Consider the following 23,816-nt stretch of genomic DNA (forward strand, 5'->3'; position numbering starts at 1 on the left):
GGATGTGACACCAAAACAAGCAATACTTTGACATTGATGCCTATGCAAAATAGCTTGTCAGCAAGTGTAATATTGCACCGTGACAGGCTTCTTTTCCGAAAGATGTTAAAAATTGAGTTCAAGCCAAAGCAACACAAAGGTTTATAAACAACCCAAATCTTCGGCCAAATTCAGATCTAAGTTGGATGGTTTTTTCATGTGGTGAGTGTTGACAGAATGATAATAAAGCATATCATGGAAATGACGAAAGCAGCAACTAAACGAAAAAAATGAACAAAACTTAATTTGAAAACCGGTAGAATAGAGATACTAAATTGTGGCAACATATAAAATTCGGGTTAGCAGGATTTGGAGATTAAGCATACTAACTATCAAGCTATACTGTATCTGTTTGTTTTTTAACAATGATATGATTTGTAAATGATCTGTGCTCTCCCCCAATTTGCTGCCTTAGATATGCGCTTATGCGGTCTACGTAAATTAGACGACATATCAACACAAATGGCTGTGCATTCCTGCACTAATTTGATCTGGCAAAGTTGTTTATTTTCTGTAGAATACAAAATGCGGAGCGGTTTGTTAGGGTAGTTAATCAATGTTTTACCGCATCTTCAACAAACAATACGTAAACTTTTACATCGTTTCAAAGTCACCAGACATCAAGGCAATATTTAAAGATGAAGCTCTGTTTGCTTAAATTTGACCACAAATAAATCACTGAAAAAAAGTATGTCAGTTTGCGACTACTATCCGGCTTCATTTGCAAGAAGAAAATAATTTCCAAGTGCTCAATTTGCTGAAATCCCGAGTGCAAGTCAAAAATTGGTCTCTACGTGATTTCAGCGACAGCGGATTGGCATAATATTGCTAAACCGCAGAAGGGTGACACACTGACACAGGTGACAAATGACACATTCTAAACCAGTCTATGGATAACTATGGGCAACACATGTTATTTGATATTTATAGATAGCAAACATTGCAAAACAAGTTATCCTTTTCATTCTACCGAAACAGTTATGGTTTCTGATGTCGCACTAGGTGTCATGAAAAGCAGACATTTTGCTGTTTCACTCCCAAATGTCTTCCATACAAGAGAGGACTTCTGCATTTATTCATATTGACACAATCCACAATCTTTAGACCGACGAGTGACGAACGTCGTTTAGGCTCATAAGCAGAAACTGGGAAGGTCATCCTTGCACTATTTGAAAGCATCGCTGTTTCTTCAAACTGCAACTGAAAAGCTGCTAGCTCTGTCGTCCAAAACAAGTAGACGAAGCGCTCCATTTAATGGGCGAAAGATGGTGCAATTGTTGATGACGTAGCCTGTTGTCAGTTCCTCAGCGCCACAATGACGGACAAGAAAGGTGGCACTCCTCATTGATGCTTGGTTGAACGAAAAAGTCTGACGTCAGTAAGCAGACGACTGAGGCGTGCCCACATGTGGTTTGCTTGAAGATGACGTATGGCAAGTTTAAAATCATCTAAAGATAGAAGATAGTTCTAAAGCTTAAGAGTTTGTTGAATGTTCAAAAGCGACCTGCCTGTAAATTTTTTAAAACTAGTCAAAATTTCTTACTTGCATAAACTATGTTGTTTCATGGTTGTTCACATTGTGATCCCACTGTGATTACGATAAATATACCTTACGGTTTGGTACAATAAAATGGGTCATTGAAACTTTGAAAATCAATTTCATTTTATATTTCGGTTATGGTAATACAATTGTAAGGAAGCATGTATTTTTTAGGCAGACCACCACGTTTTTACTTCATAAGTTGTGTTTATCTGTGGTCAGACCATTTTGAAGCAAGGTCTTACCTACTTTCGAAAGGTTGATTTTCTCAGTTGGACGTCGTCTGCAGACGTAGAGTTAATATTAAAAAGGACTGATTTGCTAGCAGATATTGAATAGATGCTTGACTGCGCAGCATAATATATTTTATTAGCTGACAAATAACGGCCAGATGTAGCGAGTTGGTTAAATAACAACCAAATGGTGTTAATCATTCTTGCAAAAATGTGCAAGTGTCTTTCAGATGTGAACTAGAGAAATGGCCTACCTAAAGGTTTGTAACTATAACTCAAATAAACGCTTTGGAGAAAATGGTTTCAATGGGCTCACAAACATGGAATTGATATATGGTTCAAATGCTAGTGATATTAAGCCAAAATAAAATGCATCGCCATGTTATCTGTATCTAGCTTTCTCAAAAAACAATCTCCATAAGGTTTTTAAGCCAAGTTTGCATTACAATAATATTGTTGATACCGATTTTGGCAAACCTTTTCATGTTGTTAGGCTACTATTAGGACTACTTAGTTGTTCTCTCGTTATGTGTAATCATTACCTGTCAATAAATAACATATGATGTGTCTATACAGTAGCTGGCAACCACAAAACCAATAAAAAAAGTAGTGGCCTGATACTAACATGTAACATTGTGGGACAACAAAGTAAAACCAATTCCGAGATAATCTGACGACGAAGTGAGCAGCGAATGTGAAATGACCAGAATCGGCTGCTGACAATAACAGCCATCATTGTTTCAAATATCTGCCAATTAATGTTGATTTTGCACAGAAACTACGTATATTTATAAATACAAATTAGCAGCGATAGACTTAGTCTATGCACCAACAAGCAGAAATTCAATCAACCAACTTATATGAAAATTTAATTACTCTTTTTCCCAACAGCTCCAGCCTGCGTTTTTGAAAAACTACTCATCATAATCACTGCCAATCTTATGGCCTGCAAGTCTCATAAATGACGGTTCTAGAAGTTAAAGATTGTAATTTTAAAAGCGTCCAAGTCCAAAATTCTCAAATTAAGTTCCCATACTCGAGACATGACTTACCGATAGTTATTTTTAAAATTTAAAACAAAAGTTTGAGTGTCTGAAATCTGTGACATTTAAAAGTGGACTTCGGTACTTTATTCTGCGCTGAAATTTTGGTGCAAGGATTAGGTGACTGCCAAAAGCACTTTTAAAACTACACTTTTCAATTGCACATTTACACATGGCGGCCATATGTTGCAGTTAGGAGATATTGAACAGAGCACTGCTGCCCTACTGGAATTGACGTAGCTTACCTGATACTGGGCATTATGAAACACAACAACAAATTAGAAGACAATACTATGTGATGCTGATTGCTGAACCAATAATAGTTTTTCTCTACTAAGAAATCAAGCAGAGAGCCCGAATAAGCCAAAGTTGTCCGAAAAAAGTTATGATGATGATGATGATGGCTATCCTTCGTCTTCGAGGATGATGGCCTTCGAAATAAAATAAAAGCTAACGGTGAGTTCTTAAATGGCTAATGAGTCCAATCCTGGCTTTAAACGTTCGGATACATTTGGTACATTTAAGATCATTTGGGAGAGTTGGTCGTGGATGTGATTGTCGTTCTTTTCTTTGCATTCTTTTTTCTATTAACGTTTTAGATCTGCTCTTCTCAAACGTGGCAACACCTTCATGATTGGCAGATCTCCAAAGCAGCCTATCCTCTGTGGTTTCCTCCCAGTTTGTATATACAAACTCATGGAATCCAAAAGCATATCTAGATTTACTTTACAATAGTTTTAGGTTACCGGTAATTCAAAATCACATCAAATCAATTCAAGCAATGTTTCGGTTTTTGTATCAGCCTTTTATATTAGATATACTGTACATTGAATTTTGAATGCAAAAAAAGTTTTGTTGGCTAGGATAACAAATTAAGCTATTTTTCTGATGACTAAATCATACCAAAACCAAACTCCACTTCACAGCATCAACCTCACCAGCAAATCAGTCCTTTGTTACATAGCGATGGTCAGCACTTTAGCAGACGTCGAAATAAAGTAAAAAAGACTGTTTTTAACTGAGATGTACACCAAGATGAGCCCTTTCTTTAGAGGCGTGTCTTATACATACTTCCATGGCTTGCAAGACGAAGCAAACCTAGGCCTAAAAAGATAATCAGAAAGACAAAATCACAAGAACTTGAACAAGCAGTCTTTCTCGTTAGGCAAAAACATTAAAAAACGCTAGTTACTCCAATCAATGTTCTGCTAACCCAGAGTTTCTTAACCAGGGGTGCTCACACCACTAAGGGGTGGAGGGGAGGATCTGCTCATAGGAGATGTGTGAATGCTGATTTACAGGGTGATCAAGCCAAGTGTAGACAAATATTTATTGAAATAACAATACATCCAAACAGGAAAAAATTTACACATATAAAGAAAAATACAAAGAAAAGTATAAATAAACAAAATGCACTTTTATTTTTCAATATATCCTCCCTTTGCCTTCACCAAATGCCTTAGTTCGTTGTGCACTTGACTGCATGAGGCACGTATGGTGTCTGATGATATTTTTTCCCAACAATAACACTTGAATGATTTGAAGAACAGGCTTCACTCTCCAAGATACTCATCATAATCCATCGTCGGTTTGTTCCCCACTAGTGGGGGTGGCCGATTGTTTCCGCGCAGCAATTGTTTTAATCCCTTTTCTCCATTTCACCCTGTCCCTTGCATCTTCCTCCTTCAGTCCGACTTTTTTAAATTCATCCTTCACTTGTTGTTTCCACGTTCTTCTTGGACGACCGCGTTTCCTCTTCCCATCCACCTTTAGATCTAGTGCCTTTCTAAGAAAACTTCCTTCCTCCCTCCTTATCACATGTCCATACCATCTTACTCCATTTGCCCTTGCCAGTTGGTCTATGGTCTCTCTCATCTCTAGCATATCCAACAATTCTTCAGTCCTTTTTTCCCTTCTCGTTTTCACCCCACACATTGCTCTCACCATTGACCTTTCCGTTCTTCTCAGGATTGCCAGTTCACTCTCTCTCAATATCCATGTCTCGCTACCATATAGCATTGCAGGCCGCACACAGCTCCGATATACTTTCCCTTTCATCCTTAGTGAGAATTTTCTGCCATACAACATTTCCCCACATTCCCTGAACTTTGCCCAGCCCAATCTTGCCCTTGTTGTCACCGCTGCTTCACATCCACCACTTCCATTTATCCGATCACCCAGATAACAGAAGTCTGTCACTGTTTCGATGCCATGGCAGAACTCATCATCATGGCCTTCCACTTCATTCCTTCCTTTACTGCATTTCCCACAAACAAAACACTTCGCCAATCTTGTTGCGGCTCTCTTGACATTAGCACATCTTGCATGTACCCACTTTCCACATTCCTTGCATTGCATTGAATTTCTCATCACTCTCTTGCCACATATTCCACAGGGATCTACTTTGCTCTCAACAACTGTTCCTTCTGCTCCACTCACCATCACTTTTGTTTTTTCAAGATTCACCTTCATACCCTTAGTTTCAAATGCTTCTTTCCATTTCTCAAACTTTCTCTCCAGTCCCTCCATACTATTACTTGTCAAGACCAGGTCGTCTGCATACAAAATTTCACTCAATAAGCCCTCCCTCACTCCTTCAGTTACAACGTCAACCACAATAGCAAATATCAGAGGTGACAAAACTGATCCTTGGTGTACACCAACCTTCACAAAAAACTCGTTTGAATAATTTGATCCAACTCTCACTTTTGTTCTTGCATCCTCATACATAGACATCACAGCTCTCACTATTACCTCCGGTATACCTCTTTTCCTCATTGCCCACTCCATCACTTTCCTTGGTACTCTGTCAAATGCCTTTTCTAAGTCGACGAAACACATATATAGTTTTCTCTGCTTCTCTCGGTATTCCTCCTGCATTCTTCTCAATATAAACAGAGCATCCACTGTACCTTTTCCTGGCATAAATCCAAACTGCATATCATTTAATTTCACCAATGTTCTCAACCTCTTTTCTAGTATTCGCTCCACAATTTTCATTCCATGCTCTAGTAGTTTTACACCTCTATATGCACTGCAACTTCTCACATCCCCTTTTCTCTTGAACAATGGAACAAGAGTACTATGCTTCCACTCCTCCGGCATTCCCTCTCCATCTAATACCCTTTGGCTAAGTTGTAGCATTACTTCAATTCCCAACTCTCCACTTGCTTTTATCATCTCTACGATCACTTCTGATGGACCGGCTGCTTTATGCAGTTTCATTTGCCCCATTGCCTCCACCACTTCATCACGAGTAACCTTTCCCACTGGACCCTCCACCAGATCAACCTCTGTCATATGATCCCATACATTCTCCTTATTCATAACATTTTCCATATGTTCCTTCCACACTTCTCCTCTGCTTTCCGGGCTGAAATGCAACTTCCCATCTCCACTCCTTATACATCTTCCCCCTACAATATCATTCCCATCCTTTTTCATTTGCTTTATGAGTCTGAATACTTTGTTTTGGCTTTCCCCCATTTTATTAAGTTCCTCCTCAGCACCATTCTTCATAGCTCTTGCAACAACCCTCTTTGCCTTCTTTTTCATACTCTTATACTTCTTTTTATTCTCTTCTGACCCATTTTTGCGCCACTGCTTGTATGCATCTCTTTTCTGTGAAATCGCATGCTTCACCTCTTCATCCCACCACCATGTGTCTCCACGACCCCTCCTCACTTTCTTTTTCCCACATACTTCATCACATGCTGCTAGGACACCTTTCTGAAATGAAGCCCACAAGTCCTGCGCACTCATGTTTACCAGCTCTTTTGCTCTTTTCACAAACTTAATTCTCGTTTCTTTTTCCTCCAGTTTCCACACATTTCTCACAAAAACTCGTTCTTTCTTCACAATTTTCTTCACTTTTTTCATATTTAAGTCTCCTACTACTAGTCTATGCTGCAACTCCCACGGAATTACTTTCACATTCTTCAAGTACTTTCTCTGTTCCTGCCCAACCACAATAAAATCAATTTCCGACTCATGTCCTCCTGAGCTGTAAGTCACCTTCCTTTTCTCTTTCTTTTTAAACCATGTGTTGGCAATACAAAGTTTCCTTTCATCACAAAATTCAAGTAGCATTCTTCCTTCCATGTTTCTCTCCCCATAACCATACCCTCCATGAATGCCCTCGAACCCATTTGCTTGTTTTCCAACATGTCCATTAAAATCTCCTAATCCAAACACCAACTCTTTTGAACTCCGTAAATCCCATTCCTCTGCCAAAACATCATAAAAACTTTCCTTTTCTAAGTAATCCCTACCACTTTGAGGTGCATATGCACAGATTAGCCTCACTACCTCCTCTTCAAAAGCAAGTACCATTGTCATCACTCTGTCACTCCTTCTTCTAACTTCTATTACTTTCTCACACAATTCCTCTTTTACCAAGAAACCAACACCACCGATTCCTGTGTTATTTCCTGACCACCATAACTTATATCTCCTCCCATTGACACCTAAAAACCGCGCTGACTGTCCCCTCCATCTTACTTCCTCTAGGCAACATATATCCACCCTTCTTTTTCTTAGTTCTTCACATATTTCAGTTCCTTTACCACACAAACTTCCCACATTCCAGCATCCGATTCTAACACCATAATCTTTTTTCAATGTTTTTTTGTTTTCTCGGAACCCAGAGATTCTTCGCACCCCTTGCCCATCTAAGGGCTGCTGGGGACTAGGGGCCATTTTTAGCTTTTGCTGCATTTAAATAATATTTTGGAGCAAAGATTTTCCAGCCGGATGCCCTTCCTGACGCTAACCACAGTTATTGGCGGTGGGCCTAGCCTTTACTTAAAAAAGTATTTCCTGCAAGGCAGCAGGATTTCTAACAAGTTTTAGCCAACCAGTCGAGGTTGTTGCCCATGAGGTGGGACGTGGACCCACTTGTTAGTTTGGTGTGTGATCAAGACCAGTGTTCCCCGAGACCCATAGTGTAACAATCCATGGCGACTGCCCAGGGTTCAAAGGTGCTACTTGTACCTCACACCTACCTCATATACTCCATATTGCGAAATCTATTGGGTTTAAATCAGGAGAGGATGGAGGCCATAATTCCTTTGGCCAAAACTCTTCCATTTCTTCTTACACCAGTCCTGGACAAGATTTGCTGAGAGGAACCTAGCCCCATCTTGTTGCAGAGTTATTCCGTCTTCTCCAAATGTTGCATTGATCCAGGGAATCAATTTCTCCCTCAACATTTTCAAATAAACATGTTGATTCATTTTTACTCCCTCTTTAACCAAGAAGAGGGGATTTTCTTCACCAGTTGAAGTTACCCCACCCCAAAACATCCCAGGGGCTGGTTTCTGTCTCCGGAACATCAGCCTTTCATTCAGTGGGATATCTTCTTTATTCTTTGCAAAAATACGGTCATTCTAATGATTATGCACAGCCTGAACGGTGAATAACTTTTCGTATGCCCAAAGAACTGGTGGCTGCGTGCCTCATGCAGTCAAGTGCACAACAGACAAAGGCGTTTGGTGAAAGCAAAGGGAGTACGAATGAAAAACAAGAGTACATTTTGTTTATTTATACTTTTCTTTGCATTTTTCTTCACATGTGTATTTTTTCCTGTTTGGATGTACTGTTATTTCAAGAAATATTTGTCTACACTTGGCTTGATCACCCTGTATCTAGATTCTAGATTAGTTGCAGAATGGTGAAAAAACTCTGACTCGTTTATTGGGTTTTTAACCCACATTTTGGCTTTCAGGTGATTATTCCTTTCCAGTCATTCTAAACAAGAGAAGAAAAAAGTTAAAAACCTCTGTGCTAACTGAAGCAACAGCCTACAATAGGGTGGCCCCTTTTGAGGCAATTTTTTCATTTTAATTTGCCTTAGTCCAAAATATTAATAAATCCAAAATTTTTTTGAAATCTGACCCTGTTTAGACCCTGCCCCAGCATTTTTAAATCGAGCCCCCTAAATCACGTTTTTAATGATAAAATTAGTACTATTTGAGCTAGATATATGTTGTTGGTATTCATTTTTATTGTTTGTCAGAAAGGAAGATACTTGCATGCCTTAATTCAAGATTTGAACAACTTTTTATTAATTTATTTTATAGTATCAATGTAAATGCTTCTTAAATTGACCGATGAAATGATATGATTTCTTTCTGAGAGTTAGGCAAAAGACAAAGTGATGAAAGCACTACTAATTTATTAACCAAGAAGTGACACCACATCGCATTTCACACAATAGAATCTATGTTTGCTTGGATTTTCTGGTGACATGATACTTTTTCCGGACCCATGGCCGTTTTTTTCCTTCTATGGTGCCCAAAACTTCACCAATTTGTCATTTTTGCTTGGCCATCCGCCCAGTTGCTGTGGGTCTGCTACTATTCGGTGAGTCCGATTCGGTGAATTCCTAACCTCTAACCCCTAACCCTAAAACGGCAATGATAATTAGGCTACGGTACCCAATAATTTAAAAAAAAAAATTAAAAAAATCCCCCCTTAAGGGATCGGACTCACCGAATCGGACTCACCGAATCGGACTCACTGAATCGAACTGACCGAAACGGGCCATTCCGGTTGTTGTTGTTGTCAGTTTAACTCCATTTTCTACAGATTTAGTGTGACTTGGATAATTTAGATGAAAAGGATGTTCCACAACTTGCTTAATGTTAATGCAAGGTTTGGTCAGGAGAGGTTCATTCAAGGGCATGATTCCTTTTTTGTTTGAGAGGTAAGATATTGTGGAGCACCCACTGGCACTGCCATATAATATGGTTATCATTTCTGTATAAGATGTTGCCTCAAAATTTAATTTAGGAAGGTGAAACTCTTCACTGAAAAATTTTACAATTGACTTTCATCATTGGTGGTGCGCCAAATCTGAGAGATTAGTTTGACTGCATTAGCTGTGATGGTTTTGTTATCATCGCCCAGCATTGCCAAAAGCACATTTTCGGGATGAGCAAAAAAGCAATTTTGTTGAACACTCTGTTGAATTACTAGGAGCACTTCATTGCCATTGCAGGCCTCGAAATTCCGGCGGTCATGACCTCCGGTATGACCTCGAATGTCTGCCGAAGCCGACTCATTGGTCGGTCATAAATGACCGCCGCAAAATTCTTGACAAAAATAGAGCTAATGCAGCAAAACTATATTTTAAATTTGAATTGTTACAATTGTTTGTTTAACGCGAACAAATACGGAGCTGAAACAATAATACTACAGGCAATTGCGTTAAAGATCACATTAGAGTGGTGTGGTTAACGAGCTGATGGCAAAAGTAGCCATTTTTACATCATTTCAACGCCTTGCAATGTTGCCTTGAAATAAAGTTGTCTAAACTTTTCGGCAGGATATGTATTCTAATTTTAACAATGAGGATTATTGCGTTACATTGATCGTTTGTTAAAAAGAAACGTCACAGAGAAGCAAGTCTCAGCTGGGTTCCGCACGTGCTTAGGCGAATGTGGCGACCTCATTCATGCTGATGCTGATAGAAATAGAATTTCTGCACATAAGGGAGAGTGTTAGACTAACACTATTGTGTTAGTTAGTTAACACTAGTTACACTATTGAGTCACTAATGCGCATTTGTCTGGACAGTCCTGACATGGAGATTTACGACCCCGCGCCGGCAGTAATCGCTTGGCACAACAATTCTATAACGCGAAAACCACGGAATAAGTGATCGTAGTTGCTTTTGTAATAAGGAAATTTGGATTGTTGTTTTTAATTGTGTTTATTGCGTCATTACACGACTGTCATTAACGCACTGATTTATTTGCAAGCAATCTGCTCCAGTATACTTTAGGGTCGGTTAATTAAGCCATTAACTATTGCAGAGTTATTCTGTTGTAGAAGATCTTCTTCTACAAACACGACTACACAATACTGTAGTGTGATTTTGTACAAAATCTACATGCAAAAAATATGTCCGGTTGAGATATTAAATGTCCGCTGAAAGAACCAGTCTGGTAGGACATGCTTGACCGCCGGAAAAAAGTACAAATTTTGAGGCCTGCATTGAATAGATTCTTTTGCAATTGCATTTCTTGAAAACGATTCTTTGGCTCATCCATGATTGTACTTTTATATTTAGCTTGAATATGACTTTTCCAATAAACGCCAACAATGTATTTTGCAAGAAGGCTGATTTTTTTTGTAAGGTGCATTTGGAATCCATAGATATGTAAACCCTTAGAACTCGTGATCCCAAAGTCAGCCAGCGAGAATGACATAGTGGACCAATTTTGTTATAGACAAAATCAGAGCTTTCATGATCATCTCCGGAGTTAACAGTTAATAACAAAATTGGTCCACTGCGCCATTCTTGCTGGCTGACTTTGGGATCACGAGTTCTAAGGGTTTACATATCCATGGATACTAAATTACAAATGCACCTTATATAAAAATCAGCCTTCTTGCAAAGTATAATTGGAGAAGTTACATTCCAGCTAAATATCAAAGTAGCCTACAATCATGGATGGGCCAAAGAATCTTTTTCAAGAAATGCAAACGCAAAAGAATCTATTCAATGGCAATGAAATGCTCTTAGTCCTTCAACAGAGTGTTCAACACAATTGCTTTTTTACTTATCCTGAAAATGTGCTTTTGGCAATGCTTGGTGATGATAACAAAACCATCACAGCTAATGCAGTCAAACTAATCTCTAAGATTAGGCGCACCACCAATGATGAAAGTCAATCGTAAAATTCTTCAGTGAAGAGTTTCACCATCCCAAATTAAATTTTGAGGCAACATCTTATACAGAAATGATAACCATGTATGACAGTGGGTGCTCCACAATATCTTACCTTTCACAAAAAAAAGGAATCCTGCTTTTCATCTAAATTATTCTTGAAAGTCACAATAAATCTGTAGAAAATAGAGTTACACTGACAACAACAGCAACTGGGCGGATAGCCAAGCAAAAGCGACAAATTGGTGAAGCTTTGGGCACCATAGAAGGAAAAAAGGCCATGGATCCGGAAAAAGTATCATGTCACCAGAAAATCCAAGCAAACATAGATTCTATTGTGTGAAATGCGATGTGCTGTTACTTCTTGGTTAATAAATTAATAGTGCTTTCATCACTTTGTCTTTTGCATAACTCTCAGAAAGAAATCATATCACTTCATCGGTCAATTAAAGTAGCATTTACATTGATACTATAAAATAAATTAATAAAAAATTGTTCAAATCTTGAATTAAGACATATGCAAATGACTTCCTTTCTGAAAAACAATAAAAATGAATACCAACAACATATATCTAGCTCAAATAGTATGATACTAATTTTATCATTAAAAACGTGATTTAGGGGGCTCGATTTAAAAATGCTGTTGGGGCAGGGTCTAAACAGGGTCAGATTTCAAAAAAATTTTGGATTTATTAATATTTTGGGATAAGGCAAAAATTTATCACCCAGGCAAGTTGAAATGAAAAAATTGCCTCAAAAGGGGCCACCCTAATATACAATTGTACAATAAATCAAATATAGTTATTATGATACTATCTGAAGCCTTTACAAATTGTTTCACCTAACGGATCATCAGAAGGTCTTATTCAAATAGAATAATATTCTATTCTATTTGAATAAGACCTTCTGATGATCCGTTAGGTGAAACAATTTGTAAAGGCTTCAGATAGTAATAACTATATTTGATTTAATTTGCTCTGCTTTGCTTTTTTGCTTAGCATTGAGCACTTTTTTGTAGTATTGATAGTTTTCATTGTTTCAATTGTACAATATATATCTTAATGCTAAAGACTATGATAACTTTGTAAGCTGTAGATTTCTTGTTTCTTCCTCTGTGTACCCACTACTGTCACCACTCAATCACCAGTTATTCTAGTCCAAGTTGAGGAATGCTTGGCAAGGGGCACTTTGTTGTTTTCCTATGAGCTATATATACTCACAGTGACACTTCCCCAATGATTTGACGCAAAGAAGGTAATCTTTTAAAATTTTAACAAAACACACAATCATGTTTTGTTGATGCAAACAAGAAAAAAACAAATCAAGCTTCTAGTACAAACAATTCGACAAAATCCTACTGACACTGTCTGACAGTTGCATGTTAAATTTCATGCCCATCTTGCAATTGCCGCTAATCTAAAGTTGTAGTAAATTAGCCACTTCATGAGATGATTGGTGTGAAGTATCCCATGGTTTTTCTGTTGGGATGTTAAGATGCAGCAGTGGCTAGTTAATCTTACATTGATTCCACGTTAACTAAACCATGAAGAGATGCAAACATCAGCACAAACAAAACAAATTACCAATTGCTGTTTTCTTACTACACCCCACTGGACTGGAAAAACGCTTCAAATATTGGTGCATGGTTTTGCTCACACAGATATGCATCCTGTTTGCACATGTTCAAATGAGAGCCAATGTTCAATGTCAGACATAAAAATTCAGCCATAATAATAACAATATTGAATGCATAACAACAGAAACTTATTTTAAGTAAGATGATGTTATGTTAGTGTTAAAAAACAAAATTATATACCATGCTTGGAAATAAAACCTTTTCAAAAGGACCTCATAGCAGAATGACATCATTAAGAAGTGTGATTCATCAAACCAAACTGATTTTAAGCAAAGCATTAAATAGGAAATGAGCAAATATTGCCCATTCATGTAGGTAGCACAAATGCATTGTGTAGAAAACACATGCAAAAGAATATATATTGCAGTTGTTTTCAACCGATAAAAAAATTGAAAACTGAATTACTTCTTTTTCAGTTTCCATGTTATTGCAATTTCTCAATGGGACTAACTCTAAACACAATCAGGTAAAGGAAACAAAGTCATACTAAAAGTATTATAAACTTAGGTTTACTTTAATATCAACAAGACTTGAATGGCAATTAAACTTTCAATTTTATAAATTCCATCAGCATCCATTGCTTTGCTAGTTCAACAATCACCACAAATAATTATTATAATAATCATAACTTTCAAAAAAAAAATCTTTTAAAATAATATTTTAAGCTTAAATATCTAATTGAACTGTGCCTTAAATAGAAAAACAATTTATCCCCAATCACTTGTGCAATTGAGAAGTACTTAGTTAAATGTGTTTTTAACTCTCTTTCACTCAGTAGCCTGTAATATTTCCTTTATAAGTCCATTCAAAAGAAACCAAGGAAACATTTCTTCCAGCTTTCCATGAACGTTGATTTAGAAACCTGAAACAACAAAATGGTTTTGTTCAGACCATAAATTTGGCCAAAACAATTGGACCAAATATGAACACGCCATCAAGTAGCAGCCATTAATTGAAATAAAGCAGAACTCGCTGTATTCAGAATTACACCCATCATTTAAAATAAAAACACAGTCATACAAGTTTACTTGAAATATTGCAATCTCCTCAAAAATAACTAGGTCTATATATACAGTCTGACACAAATTCATTAAAATTCTGTTGATTTTTTCCAATATCAAAAAATTAGTGCCAACTACAACCAGTGCTGCAACACATTTATAGCAAAAATAAATAAAACCAATAAAAGTGTAGAAATCGTGTCAGTAAGAATTCTATACTAACCAACACATACTGTATCTTGCTTTAGACAAAAACACACCAAAAATAATCTTTAAACTGCTCTGCAAATGTCACTCAATGACAAATTAAAGTAACTGGTCAAAACTACATCATGATTGCAAGGTCATTATATCATACAATTTTTATAATTAATATGAAAGCAACAAAAAAGACGATACAAGCTACAATAAGCAATATGTCAATGAAGAGGAAAAAGTGGTAATGCCTTGAACTTTAAACGATGCATAAATAAATTTTTCTGCTGTGTCTGTTGCTAGCACAACCCTACACCTGACTACTGAGTACTTATAGCAGTTTTAGACATAAACTTTGGCTTGGTCAAAATAATCTGAAGATGTACAAGGCAGATTGTCATGCTATGCTATCAAGATTACAATTTTTCCACACAAGCTTGTCGCCATACACCTGCAGTTTCAGGCCAGGATTGAGACACAATCTACTCAATTGTCTGTTACCAACAAATGCTGTGAGTCTGACTAGAAACAGAGTTTATTCACTTGGGACATTCCCATATGACAATTAACCATGCCTAATGGAAACATTGAACACAAACAAGAAACAACTAGTGAACACACAGTATATAGGATATACTATCATAAAGTCAATAAAAATCAATCATTAACAAATGACAACACGCCTCAACATAAGCCTAATGCATTTTAAAACAAGAAATTTAAAAGACATTTTCTGTAGGTAGTAAAATTTGATATACTGATCACTTTAATCCATATTTTCAATCATAGTCATGTCAAGCTGTTTGATCATTTCTCGAGTTCAGGTGTTGCGACCATGTTATAGGCCTACAGGATGTAGGTGATCATGCCATATTTTTAACTGATTGTCCTGCTTAGTGCTTTGGTTTGGTATCATGCACGTTATAATGTAAGCGATTGGTCGCTTCAACCTTTTTCTGGACCTTGCTATGTTTGGCATATACCGTATTGCTTTTCGTTGTGTCAGAAATAAAAACAAACTGAACAAAAACTACAGCAGCCCACATGGAAGACTACACTCTGCAGCTAAAGCACCTAATTTTTTCTAAATTGTTTACTGCTGTCCTCATTTATTTGTACAAAATCCTGGCCAATCAAAACATTAAAATAATCAGCCGAAGCGAAGACAATCCTCAAGCTTAAACTAAGTTTTCCAGATTTTCGTTTCTTATTTTCCAATCAGAAATTTTCAGAAGACAATAAAAAAAATTGATAGCAATAGAAAGCGGAAAACAAAGTTAATTTTAAAAACGGATATATAGCTCTAGGGCCTAGGCTAATCGTTTTGCAGTAGCTATTTCATGATTACGTTTACATAACACATATCCCGACTAGGGACGAGCAACTCCGTTGTTCCGCCAACATTAGAAGGGTAAATTGCCAATTTGACATTTTTTTCACGCTTTGCTGCTGGCTTGCTTTCAACTAAAAACTTTAAATTACTTCAAAACCAACTTCACTCTTTTTATATAACCCATAAAAAATACATTATTTTGTAAATACAAAAAAAAATTACCCTTCTAATGTTGCGGATGAACGAAAAAGCGGATGTAGTTAACAATCCCGGTAATATCCCGACACATGTCGCCCGACACATGTCGCCCATGGACGACATTGTCGCCCATACAAAATATAATGAATTTTCTGAAAGACGAACAAACACTATGTTATCTGGCTAATTTGAGGAAATAAATTTCATGCGAAGTCCGCCCCGATAGCTCAATTGGTTAGCGCCTTACTTCTGGAACGAAGAAGCTTCAAGATCAAGCGGCGCTGGTTCGACTCTCAGGGTGTGCGCTTTAGCAACGCATGTTAAGGACTGCTCTCCATTCAACGGCATCCAATGAATGGAATAAATCCCCGGCAACAAGACTGCAACAATCGGAAACTTCAATCTCGGTGACCGGGCCGCGAAATTTTTTTTCCCACGAGATTTCTGTCTCATTTACATATTTTGGTAAAAGTTTGTATTAAAACCGTGTGAATCCAACATTTTCCCGTTGGCATGGTTGGTTCAGTGGTTTCATCCTCTGCCTAGTGATCGTGAGAACGAGAGTTCGACGCCCGTCGAAGTCAAACTTTTTTTTTCTTTAAATTAATTTTTGGGCTGCACAAGAGCTTTTCAAAAAAAGTAGGGTTAGGGAAAGCTTATATTTTATTATCATTGCAGAATTTCTTTGGTAAATAGTTATTTTGCAATCTGAATCAACCAATTTCTCAAAACACTTTCGGAAAATCTTACTTTTAGAGTGACTAGAATCAATGAGACAGAAATCTCGTGGGGAAAAAAAATTTGCGACCGGGCCTGCGTCAGTGATTCAAAGCCTCTACAAGTATGCGAAACTGCCAGGATTAAGCTCTGCAAGAAGCTTTCCCAGTCCGAGGATAAAGACTCAATCAAACAAAGTGTCGGCTTTGCTATCGGTGGACGATGGTTGCATTTTTTTTTTAGAAACATGATTTCAATTTTTTTTTACTGAAAAGAAATGCAAAGATGCGGCTGTGTCTCTGCAAAAACACTAAATGGCAAGCCAAAATAAGGGGAACAGCTGACTCGAAGACTAGGCTATAATATGTCACTTCGCTGCTTCCGGTCGTCTGTTGTATCGCGTCTGTGATCGCAGTGTACTCTGTACTGTATGTTATCGCAACGGGCGCAAATAAGAACACGATTATTATTATTACAGTATGATTATTATCAGGGCCTGATTAAGGCTCACGGGGGCCGAGGCACAGCTAAGTTTAGGAGCCCTTATTGGCAATCGCTTTCGATGCCATGTACTCTCTGCAAATGATGAAATATGGGTTAACAAATAGTTCAAGCAAAACTATAACTTCATAAATATTAATTTAGGATGAACGGATTAGGATGAATGTATTGCTATTATTCACGACATTAAGAAATACCAACTTCATATAAGAAATACCAACTTCAAAATATAAAAACATTTTATGCAAAATTGACCTTAACACGCAAATTTAAACATTTTATCAGGCCCCCTGAACGCAAAAAATTGAAAATTTTGTTGTTCTAAAAAAGGGCATACCCATTAGGCTACCCATGAGGGGGCCCAATCAAAATACAAAACTAATATAAAAAACAATATTTTATGCAAAATTGACCTGAGCACGCAAATTTAAACATTTTTTTGGCCCCCCCTAAACTCAACAATTGAAAATTCTGTAATTTTAAAAAAGGCATAGCCTAGGCTTCCCATGAGGGGGCCCATTCGACATACGGAACTGATATAAAAACAATATTTTATGCAAAATCGTTGAAATCAATCTTTTTATCACGTGAATTTCGACATTTTGTCGGGGCCCCTTGAACTCACCGGCCCGGTGCAATGCACCGGTTGTCCCCCCTCTTGTGGACCGTGCCTACAGTACTAATGTAAAAAAAATTGGAGACCCCAAAAACCAGGGGGCCTGAAGCCTGTGCCTCATGGTTAATTGGGCTCTGATTATTATACAAAAGCATGTTCGATAGAAATATCAAACAATAACAAGCGAAAAAGTAGGCTCAGTGCCACGCTTTTTTTGATGAAATTTTCAGGATTTAGCTTGAGCAAAGGCTTTGATTTTGAACTGCTGTATTTTGAGAACCGTAACTGCTAGAAAAAAAATCAAAACATGAAAGTCGTAGCATTTTCAACAGTGTTTTACAGTATGTTTACAAATTTTGTGTATTTTCTTTTTAAAATGCCTTAAATGACTAAAATTTCTGACAAACTACAAAAATTCTGTGTTTTTTTGATATTCTTTTGCTTCCGTTTGGATATCTGAAAAAAATCTTCAAACTGCGATAAACTTCACCGGTAGATGTCAGGCAAGTACTACGCTTGCAGCAGAAAGGTTGTCACAAAGATGTTGACGCATTTTGCGAAGAAAGAACTAGATATACCTCACTTTACACAAAAAATGACAGTTTTTTGTAAATAATTGATAATTGCAGAAACAATTTAAATACAAACCTAGTAATTTCTTTCAACTTTTAGACAATACAAGTCTTCCTTTTTCTAAAACAGTCAGACTCATGCAGTTTGGCAAACAAAAAGACCAGATTTATCTATTTATCAAAAGACCAGATTTAGACATCACGATGCACGAGTATACTCGTGGTTGGCATTGGTTTAACATTAACCTATAGACATAAGCTAATGGCAATAGCCTATAGTCTTTTTCCGATCAACAAAAGATTGGAGAATCCAAAAGCTACTGACAGTCCAGTTGCAATGTTAGCCTACTCTTACATAAGTTTTGTGTCCTGGTAAAATTTTTATGTGCCATTCAGGGATATCTAAAGAAGATATCCCCAGTGCCAGTCTTGATAAAAATTTTCACTATGTTTTTCACAGGGCCGTATGAGTACTATCTCGCCTTCCCCCAGAAATCTACTAGTGGGTTCCCACGTTTAGTAATTGCTTTTAAAAATAAGACCAGAAAGCGTTTAAGGCGGCACACTCTTTCAATGTGAGGAAAAATTTACTTTCATCATTTTCGCAAAGAATAGCCTAAACTTTTAAGACTTAAGATTTTATAGAAAGTATGGTTTATAGGCTATGCCGACAATGCACAGGGCCGTTGACAGGATTTCTCGGGCCCGGTACCAATTTATTTTCGGGCCCCCTTCATCAACAATGTTATGAATATAAAGTTTGTATACAAACTTTTATTGATGTCGTTTAAGCATCGTCATTTAACAAATCTTGCGCAATCTTAAAACGCAATTCTTGAACTGCAAAACTTACTATCTCTGTCTAGCGGTTGCTTTTTTGAATTTTTATTTGTCACATGGCGCGAGAGTATTACTTCCCGATTCCATTGATGTTTCACTGGTCATTCTAGGCTCACCAGAAGAGAATTTACAGCAAAGGTAGTGCAGACGGTCAGAAAATTGGTTTGGGAGAGTTGTTTGGGCCTCGGTCAAACATTTGCTGATTGGTGCAATCTGAAAAGTGGTATTGGCAGGCCCGGATTTAGAGGGGGCAGAGGGTGCAGGTGCCCCGGGCCCCCCTTTTGAAGGGGCCCCCCGACGTGGAAAAAATGTGATTTTGTGTGATTTTTTTCTTTTAGCCTTTGAAGTTTCTACAAAATGCTGTGCAGTGCAGGATTAATGGTAGGCCTACTGTCAGTAGCGTATTTAGGGGGGAGGATAAGGGGCGATGGCCCCCCCCCTAATGATCAGGTAAAAAAATAAAAAAATATAAGTTACAAATTTTGCAAAAAAAAGTTGTAGCAGAAGACATAATTGCTTGGATGATTCATCCTAGCGCGAGGGGGGGGGGGGGGTATAGGCTACTTTTTGCGATACAATTTGCCAATATTATTCTGAGTTTCCAAATCAACTTCTAGTTTAATCTTGATTACAGTAAGTTAAAAATATTTAATTAAGCAAGCAATCACTAGTATACACTGCATACAGTGGCGGCTCGTCTAACGGTGCTGCAGCACCACAAATAAGCTCCTGCAAAGACCTAAGTTACACATAGGCTAGGCTACGTTGAATTCTGCAATGGTGAATGTTAGAAGCTACGTAACTGTGTTGCAAGACCTAAGGGGCGATAATAGGTTTTTTCACCAACTTTTTGGCAAGGCTTGCTCAGTTTTTGGCGAAGAAATCCGAATGCCCCGGAGAGCACCTAGACAACAACATCAACCTAACATTCCAGCTGAAACTGGGGAGATCTATTTTAAACAAACAGTTTTTCTTCCTTTTCTTGACAATTGCATGGCACTAATTTACGAGAGATTCAATGAGCACTGCTCGCTAGCTTTTAAAGTCAGCACATTTCTGCCGTCATTGATTCATGAAGATGAGGACTGCCGATCGACGAGATTTTCGACTTCTACCATGAAATGCTGGATGTTGAACCAAGCAATTGCTTTGCAGCTACCATTGAGTTGCGTAGATGGAGAACAAATTGGCTTGCAGTTTCTGTGGATAAACGACCTGCGACTCTTCTGGATGCGTGTCAAGCTGCTGAACAACTCGACACTAATCCGATTACCCATAAATTATTTCGAATCTTTGCTACGCTTCCAATTACAACTGCCTCCAATCAGTGCCGGTCTTAGGGTATTTCGGGCCCTGTGCGGAATATGCTTTGCGGGCCCCAATGACAATGATCCAATTCAGTAGCATAGCTAGGTATTTTGAAATGGGAGGGGGTGGTTTGACCGTCGGCAGACGAAGCCTGACGGCATGATTGCACCCAGTGGCAGGGGTCTGGGGGAAGAAAATTTTGAAAAATTACTTTGAAGTTGGGGCATTCTGAGAGCATGTTCAAAATTTGGGTGTGAATATTACTGTAAAATGGTGCTGTCTGGTGGCATAGCAAAAGGATAAGATCATGTATTCTTTGACATTTTTCAGAAATAAATCTATGTTGAGTCTGGATGCAACCTATTTCGTCCCCTAAAAAATTCGTACCCCGATTTCGTACCCTGAAATCGGAGTAACAAAATCAAATTTCGACCTATTTCGTCCCCTGAAAAGATCGAGAGAAATTTGAAATGTTTGCGGCAACTCCGATCAGCAACTTCGGCTATGTTGTTTTTTTTCTCGATCTTTTCAGGGTACGAAATGTTCAGGGGACGAAATAGGTTGCACCCGTGGAGTCTCTATGTTTTCTTGTTACTAATTCCTTTGTTGAATTCACGTATTGAATTTTTCCATTGGAAATGACAAAATTACTGAATTTTCTGAGTAAATTGCGGGCCCCCTAATTTGCGGGCCCTGTGCGATCGCACGGTTTGCACACCCCAAAGACCGGCACTGCTCCAATGAGCCATGTTTCAGTTCACTAAAGTAGCCTACCTGAAAAATTATTACCGCACGACCATGGCCGAGCCACGTTTGGATGGTCTAGCTCAGATGTACACAAGGATATTGTACTCGAGTATGATGCAGTTATTGATATATTTTCCAAGCGCAGCCATCGCATGGAACTGTAAATTGTCGTTGCAAATCGCCGAGAATTTTCAAAAGGTATTCGAGGTCGGAAGGACTAACTTATTGTTTATGTTCTGAAGTGATAATATCTTTTGTTGGTTCATTGATTGGAACAGTAACTTACTTCTACGGATTCACTCTTGATTCTGGACTTCCCTACCTGACAGTATTCTGACGGTTTCATCTAACCTCCTCCCCCCGTTCTGACGCATCATATGACATTTTGGTATACCCCACCCCTATTAAAAGGGTCAAAAAATCTAATTTTAACCCAAATAGAAAAAATTTGAACCGATTAACAGCCATCCATTTTCACCGAATTTGAGCTTTCTGTGTAGGCTACTACCATTGAGACTACCCCGTGTGTACTACTCCGAGACCCCCATTGGCATCCAGCCGCCAAGTCAGCCGCTGACTGACACAATGTCTTGGCCCCCCCTTAAGAAACTTTCTAAATACGCCACTGCCTACTGTAGACGCAACAGTAGTTTTTCGCGCCTAAGGCGCAAAAATTTTTTTGCACGGAGGGCCCCCCGATGTAAAAGTGCTCCGGGCCCTCCATCAGCTAAATCCGGCCCTGGGTATTGGTCTAATTTTTAGTGCAGAAATAGGGAAAGCAATCTTCTTATCTGGGCCATTTCAGTTTTTCAGTTTAAACAAATATTAGCCTGTTTATTTTGAAATTCGTGTTTCGGGTAATATTCTTGGTTAGGGAAATCACTATAACTATCTTAGACTAAGTTCTTATTTTACTGCTTCGTGGCTGAAGTGGCTATTTTACCACAAGAAAGCTGAAGTGAGTCCAGTACCCACAAGGGAGCCCGGTACTTTACCATTAGACCGCTGAAATGGCTGTTTTAACCTTTGATGGCAATTCCTTTAGATCTGATTATATTAAGATCTTGATAATGTTTGAAGTCGCGGGGATTTTTTTAAATCCGGGCCCCTTAAATATTTCGGGCCCGGGTCCAAAAGTACTACCTAGACCCCCCTGTCAACGCCCCTGACAATGCAGAAGGAGATCTAGAAAAAAGTTGGGAAAGGGCAAGAATTTTAACAAAGTAGGCTAAAACTTGTAACATAAATAAACAGTGTAATGCAAAACTTAATGTCCAAATAAATGAAATAAACAGGGGGTGTGGGGGACTTGCCGCCCAAAAAATTTGACAAATATAGGCTAATCTTGCTTTGGTCACTTTTTAGGAGCAACATTTTTTTTATCAGGATGCACACTTTGTCAGTTATGTACGGTACCTAAATTCATCAAATTAAAATTGGATTAGAGTAGAAGTTTTGTTTATAATTTGAGTTGGCTTACCAATTCATAAAATTTTTTATTCACAACCACAGAAGGATTTCAATACGGTAATTTATTTCTTGAAAGTTTGTAGGCCTATAGCTTAGTGTGTTGTTGCCTTTCAGCAGGCTAAAACTTTGAAATGTTTACTTAGGGAGTCCCCTCTTTCACAGATCACATCTCGATTTATATCGAAATTTATCAATTTAATTTTATCATTAATTAACTAGGCTACTTTTTGGAAAATAATTTAACCTATATGACTATGTGGAAAACGTAGGATACTTTAACGATTAGGCTATGTTGCTGGTAGATCTAAAATGAAGTTACGAAAAGTCCTCCTCTCACCTAGCTGACCACGAAAGTATGCAAGTTGCACCTTTTCCCCTAGATTGCAAAACTTTTTTTATGAACAGCTCCTAACATAAAACCGCAAGGTTCGTTGGTGCTTCTTGCCTGAGCCTATATGTTTTTTCCTCATTTATGTGGGCTATTTTCTAATGTTGTAAAAAAATTCAATAATTTTCTCTTTTTCTTTGTAGGTTGCTAACAACGGCAAAAGTTTCAAAATGTGTAGGCTATCAGTTATAGCAGACTAATGATGTTTTAAGACTTGTGTTTTACAAACTTGAAACAATCGCAAAAATTTTGTCAAAACGGAAAACTAAATAAACTGTAGGCTACACGGACTTGTTTGTTTCGCCTTCTTTTATTCCGATGTGAAACCCTCAAGTCTACAACTCCTTACATGAAGCTGTAAGTCTACAGGTTTTTTGCCCCGTAGCATCAAACAGATAGCTTAGCGAAATTAGGCCTTCGTTCTTTCATCATATAGCCTAACTTACAAAATAGGCTACAGTAGGCTATTTGTGTCGATGTTACCAAGCACTGATTATGTACTGCTCAAGTGCAGCCAACTGCCACCACTTCTCACTGCGTAACAACCTTGGTTGGAAATCTTTATCCTTGACTGTCAAAGCCTTTGATCGGTTATTTTTGAACCAATGACGCAGGGCCGGATACAAAGATTGGCAAAGTAAAGTTTCTAAGAGTTTTTGTTTGTGAAATATTCCATTTACTTGGTGCCGCTGAATGGAGAGCAGTCCTGAAAGGCGTTGCTCAAGCATACATCCAGAGAGCCGGACCAGTCTACTTTAAAAATAC

At 38.0% G+C, this 23,816-nt stretch overlaps 1 long non-coding RNA gene across 1 annotated transcript; it reads right to left on the reverse strand.

The window, feature by feature from the left end:
• Positions 1 to 1,122: 1,122 nt before the first annotated feature.
• On the reverse strand, positions 1,123 to 11,916 carry LOC145787566 (uncharacterized). The gene is made up of 3 exons (XR_014291410.1): positions 11,645 to 11,916; positions 1,825 to 1,862; positions 1,123 to 1,487 (listed from the first exon to the last, which is right to left on the reverse strand). It is a non-coding gene; the product is annotated as an uncharacterized LOC145787566 (long non-coding RNA).
• Positions 11,917 to 23,816: the final 11,900 nt, after the last annotated feature.

This window comes from Aplidium turbinatum, chromosome 2 (assembly GCF_918807975.1).
Source record: "Aplidium turbinatum chromosome 2, kaAplTurb1.1, whole genome shotgun sequence".
NCBI lineage: Eukaryota > Metazoa > Chordata > Ascidiacea > Aplousobranchia > Polyclinidae > Aplidium > Aplidium turbinatum.